At 38.2% G+C, this 5,927-nt stretch overlaps 1 protein-coding gene across 4 annotated transcripts in view; it reads left to right on the plus strand.

The window, feature by feature from the left end:
• The window catches only part of LOC106462372 (transcriptional repressor p66-beta-like), a 28,978-nt gene that overhangs the window by 20,171 nt on the left and 2,880 nt on the right, over positions 1-5,927 (plus strand). The gene's annotated exons all lie outside the window — the stretch shown is intronic.

A 5,927-nucleotide genomic window follows, 5' to 3' on the forward strand; every position in this document is an offset into this window, starting at 1 on the left:
AACTTAAAAAGATCCATACTTTTAATTTAAGCAAGAGAGTTAAGCACTTATGCCTAATTAACTTTATTCTTTTCCTTGTTATTGTCTAGAACTGATGTGTTCCAAAATTACTTGAGAAATTTTTGATAGTTTACAGGTGTGTTAGTTTTTGTTCAAGTTTACCTGGTTTAATGTTTGTGCTTCACATAACCAGGGTGGTTTCTTTAATTTCACTTAGAAAAAAAACATTTGGTGATTACCAACCATTATGACTTCCCAAGTGACAATAATTTCCATTTCATCCCATGGGACCTGTGGCTACTGGAGACTCATTATCTGGGAAAGACATAATGGCCATTGTTCAGTATGTTGTGGGTTTCTTCATGCACACTGAACATCCCTCTCCCATCCATTCGGCTAGTGTTCCATCTTCCCAATTTGAACATGGCCAGGACGATGATGATTTTGACTGGCTAATTCTCCACCAGGGCTTGCTCTAGGCACAGCTTTATAGAGGAGGAAAATTCTCACCATTGTATTCACTCTGTTTTCATGATTTTTGGTGTGTTCATTCTTCTCTTTCCCTATGTCAATTCTTTCCATTTTTTGCCACATAAAAGCCATACTTAAGTTTATTTTGACTTCCCTCTTTTGCCAGATATTAGGGTCCATGCAGACTTTTCTCTTGAACAATTGTACACCCATAATAACATGCCTCATCCTTCTCATCTACTTGACTCTGACTTATACCCATTCTTCATTTCCATTCATAAATTCCCAGTCTTTGGAATCTCTTTTACCTGTTTGGGGGCATATCTCTTAACTTCTCTTTCCTTTTCTAATGCCTAGTTTTCATGCTTTTACTTCTTTCATACCACCAGGAACATTAACTCATGTCACTTAACATTATTATTATCTGAGACACTTCATTGCTCTTCAGAGGGTTTTCTGGAGAGGTTATTTCTCTTATTTTTACCATATTGGCTCGTAATTCTTCTTTTGCTCTATCCCTTCTTACTTGTTTATTTGCTGTTGGGTCTTGTTGGGATGAGATGCTTTCATAGCTAATATACACCTACCTCACATTTATCTCCATGATCTTCATTGATTTCATTTTCTTTGCCTGGAAATCTTCATGGGTGTTTCTGGCTCACTGAAGACCTATTTTGAAGTGGCCCAGTATCAATCCTCATTCTCTACTTTGGTTTCTTGACTTTCTCAACTTCTTCCTTCTGTTTCTAGGCCTGCTGCATCAACATCTCCCCTTACCATTCCAGCTCCCTGGCCGCCACCGCCTTTCTGTTATGCTTCCTGACGTCAGGATCATCACTCCTCTCGTCACTGACTACCCTATCAGGTCTGGCCCCTTGGGAGTCTTTCTTCACCAGTTTTTTGTCTCTTTTTTTGGCTGATAGTTAGGTTCTTCAGGTTCTCACCTAAGACCTCTCTCTCCACTTCTCCTCCCTTTTTCTTGTTTCCTTTCTTTCTCCCTATGATCCCATTTATTTTTAGCATCTTGTGGTTGTGGTCTTGGATCTCTTGGCCAATAATATCATTAAGAGTATTTACCCTTGTTCTGGGTTATTACTCTTGACTCTGTAATCCTCAAGAAGACCAGGGACTAGCATCCGATTATTGACCTGTTGTCTTTCAACTGGTTTCTTCTCATCCCTCAATTCCATGTGTAGGGTTTCTTTTCTCTCTAGTTGTTTTTTCACCAAGTCTGTGGATGACTAGGGTTGATGTTTGGATGACTTTTTACACATTGCAATTGCCCTGTCCTACAAATGTTTTCTCTGTTTTGTCCATTGAGATTAAATCTTATGGTTCTGTGCCCTTCCTTTTTGTATCATGTCTGCTCCTTATATATTCGTTTGAGTCATGGGGCTGAGGTACCATTATTACATGAATGATTGGCTTCTACTTTTCCCTTCTCAGGAGCACTCCTTCTCTCACACCTACGTTTTTCTGCATGAGTCAACTTGTCTGGATTAGCTTGTCAAACCTTCCTAGACATTTCTCACACCTACCAATTATTTTTTGATAATCTGATCATGCCAATAGCATGCCTTGATGCCTCCCAGCTGGACCTCCATTTCTTCACAGATGCTTCTCTATCGAGCTGGGGTGCATTTCTGAACAATGACATGACTTTGGGCATGGGGGCTTTGGAGGAGCATTAATTCTTCACCAACGTTATAGATTGTCTCGCCATCTATTGGGCATGTTAGACTTTCCTTCCTCTTTTAGTGTATTGGTTGGTCATGGGCCACTCTGACAATTCCACAGTTGTTTCTTATATCAACTGTTAATGGGTTACGTGTTCCAGGATTCTTTGCTTACTTGCATCAAACGTTCTGTTTGGGGCTCGTTCCAATTGGATTAATATAGCTTTTCTTGTGATGGAGTTTCTGAACTTTGTGGTGAATTGCCTTTCTCAGACAGATAGGTTTTTGTACTCATGGAGTGGTCTCCACCTTCACGTTTTTGATTGGGTTTGCTCTCGGTTGGGTGCACCTTTCATCAGTGCTTCCATCACTCCTTTCAGCATCAAGCTTCTTCTCTTCTGGTCCCTAGGTCCTCATCCTTTGGTCCTGGCAGTTGATGCTCTCAGCAAGGACTGGTCTTACCTTTTTCTATATGCCTACCCTTCTCTTCTTCTTTTTAACTTGTGTTCTTGCTGTGATATGCAACAATCCTTTGTCGGGTCCTGTTGGTGGAACCTCTTTGGCCAGCACATCTCTGGTTTCCCCCTGTTCCTGCTCTTTCTTGCTCCAACCACACATCTTTTTCACCTAGGATTGTCATCCCTTCATCTTCAATTGTGGGATTTGTCCAGTCCATTTCTTACAGGGTGGTCTTTCCAACCGTGTAGGGTTTTTTTCACTCCATTTCTGTCATCCTTCAACTCTGCCCTTCTATTAATGAAAGCAGTGGGTTTTTCAACGTTTATTTGTCTTTGTTTGCTGTCTTACTGTGGCCTACCGTTTGCCCTTTTCAATTTTGCATTTCCTGTTACTGCCAAGTTTCTTATCCCGTTCCTCTCCACTTTGTTCATATCCTTCCTTCTTTAACTGACCCCTAATCCTGACTGGGGTCTAAATGAGGTTGTACATTCTCTTACATGAGCTCCATTGGAGCCATTAACTTGATGTTCCTTATACCATCTTTCTCTGAAGACATATTTCCTCCTCCTTCTTGCCTGTGATCATTGTCATTTGTATGTATATGCCATTGATGCTTCCCACATTCTCTTCCACAGTATTTACTTCTCTACCCTTTCATCCTAAGACTTTGCCTGCTCAGGAAGGTGACCATTCTTTCTCTTCCATCTCACTCCCTTCAATATCTCATTTCCATGCTTATTCAGACTCAGCTCATCTTATGTGTCCATTATGGGTTCTTTGGTGTTACTTGGCATGTATGTCTCCATTTTATGGGATTCCTATCATTTCTTGTCTCTAACTTGGGATCCCTCTTCATTCATAGACCTCTTGCCTTCTACTCTTACAGGTTGGGTCCATCAACTCCTTAGATTGATGTATTTTTCCTTGGGTATTGATGCTCACGGGCTCTTTTATATTTCTTTGCATCAGCTTTTTCATTGTACACACTGTACTTGAGAAGGTAAGCACATTCTCTTTCCTTTTATAGAAACCGGCTAGGTGGATGGTATTGCTTCCCAGGGTATGCTTATTTCGCAAAACCTGCATCAGGACAGGGGTAATGAAAAGTACTCATCCCATCTGCCCTGGCTCTACCAGTGTCCACTGTTGAAAAGGGGTGTTCCACAGGATCACTTGGGGTATCCTTGTGGTATTGAAATTACTCAGTTGCTCAATCCAGACCCTACCTTTTGTGGACTATTGTGGAAAAAGCTGGTACCAGGGGAGTGATTGCCCATTTATTTGGCTTGCACTGCCCAGCTTTTAAAAACATGATTTTGTGGTCACCCATTGTAGTGTGTTTAGTGTGGGTCACCCCTCATACAGATAGTGTACTCTCCTTCTGCAGCAGGTTGGGTTCATTGCCCCCACCCCAGTGTGTGTAAGCTGTTACAGGTCTTTTAGAATATCCTGGTGGATTGTTGAGGACGTGTTGTGATTGGTTGTTTATCCCTGGTTCCAGTTGGTGGAATGGCTACATGTAGCCTTAGATTGCTCACCTCTTATCCTGAATCTGTGTTTAGTGAAGGCTTTATTGTATTGATGTAGAAAGATTCTTTAATTTTTCTTGTTTTCCAAGTGTCGATGATTTTAATTTTATCCCAATTTTTTTATGTCCAGTTGACATGGTGTGTTCTGGAATAGCTGAATTTTGTTTTATCATGAGCCTTCACTAAACAGACTTGGGATTAGAGGTGAGCAACCTATGGGTTGAATCCACGTGCAGCTATTCCACCAGTCAGAACCAAGGATAAACAACCAATCACAACACATCCTCCACAATCCACCAGGATACTGTAAAAGACTTGCAACAGGTTTACACACACTGACCTGAAGACTTTTGAAAGGTTATCTTATACACCTGTGTTTTTTCTGTAACAGGCAGTTGCTGCCCATTCCAGTGTACTCATCACTAATGAAACTGTTTTGAAAATAGCTACAAGTAATTTCTGATTTCATGGGAAAGTGAGCAGATGTAGCTATTGGAGAGAAGAGCATAAGGAAATTTAGAAGACTTAGGAACAAACCACAGATCTGGGAATGTTTTATGCTTTAACTCTTTCAACCTGGGCTTGGTCCGTGGGACCGACCTCATAACCATTTATGCTTGTTATAGTTTTCATGCTATAACTTTTAAATTAGTAAGCAAATGTTAGCAAAATTTGGCAGTTTATCAGTAAACATTACAATGCTTTCATATGCAAAATATCTAATTTTTATTAAGTCTTAAGGTTTTTAAAGCAATGTTTCTCTCATGCCTTTTTTTTTCTTTTCACATCTTTCCTATCTATCATGCAAATTAATTTTCATCTTAACATTAAAAATATTTTTATGCATCAGAAAATTTTGAAATTTCACATGCAAAATCTTTATAATGTCCAAATAGTTATCAAACGTTTCTTAAGAAAAAACTATATTTTATGTGTTATTTTCAGTAATTAATCTCTGTATGGGTTCGGTAAATTTGAGAGATCTCGCAACCACCATAAAAAATTAGGAAATGAACATAAATTATGCATCTTTCATTCTAGAATGAACACAAAAACATAAATGTTTAGACGAAATAGCTTAAATCTCATAAGATTATACATTTATATATACAAGTATTATTTTTTTTTATATTGACCTTTCACCCGTGCCTGGCTAACAATACAGAATTTACAACAATGCAGCTCACGTGCACCTGCACTCATTTTACCGTATCAAATAACATAAAGGTGACCTTTGGTCTGTAGAAAGTAACTTGTTTTGGCTGTGTTTAAGTAGACTAGTATTTTGTAAAATAGTCACATTTCAATTATTATACATTATATATGTATATAGATTATTGCTATTTTGAAATATGTTCTCAGTTGTTTTTCCTAAAACATAGAACAGTAAATAAAGAAGTAAAGCAAACAATTATCTCTTCTAGTTACGACCTTTGTACTCTGTTGCTACTTGACATAGGTTGGTAAGCCTTTAAAAATTTTGCACCTGGAGGATATGAAACAAAAATTTTTTTTTTAGGTTTTATATGTATATTTGAATAACTAAAAAATCATAAATTACTACATCAATACCATAGAATTCAACTATAATTTATCAAACTTAGTAAATAAGATGTATTTTACTCTAAAAAATATGAAATTTCGAGCAGACTAAAGACACACCCTACCTCATTGAAATATTGATTTAAAATAAAAAAATTATGCTAGGTACGTTAGAAAGGCATAGAAAACCACTAGGGGGAAATCCTGAGCTTCTGATTGGTTAATCATGTCATATATATATATATATATA

This window comes from Limulus polyphemus, unplaced genomic scaffold, assembly GCF_000517525.1.
Source record: "Limulus polyphemus unplaced genomic scaffold, Limulus_polyphemus-2.1.2 Scaffold1152, whole genome shotgun sequence".
NCBI classification, from domain to species: Eukaryota; Metazoa; Arthropoda; class Merostomata; order Xiphosura; family Limulidae; genus Limulus; species Limulus polyphemus.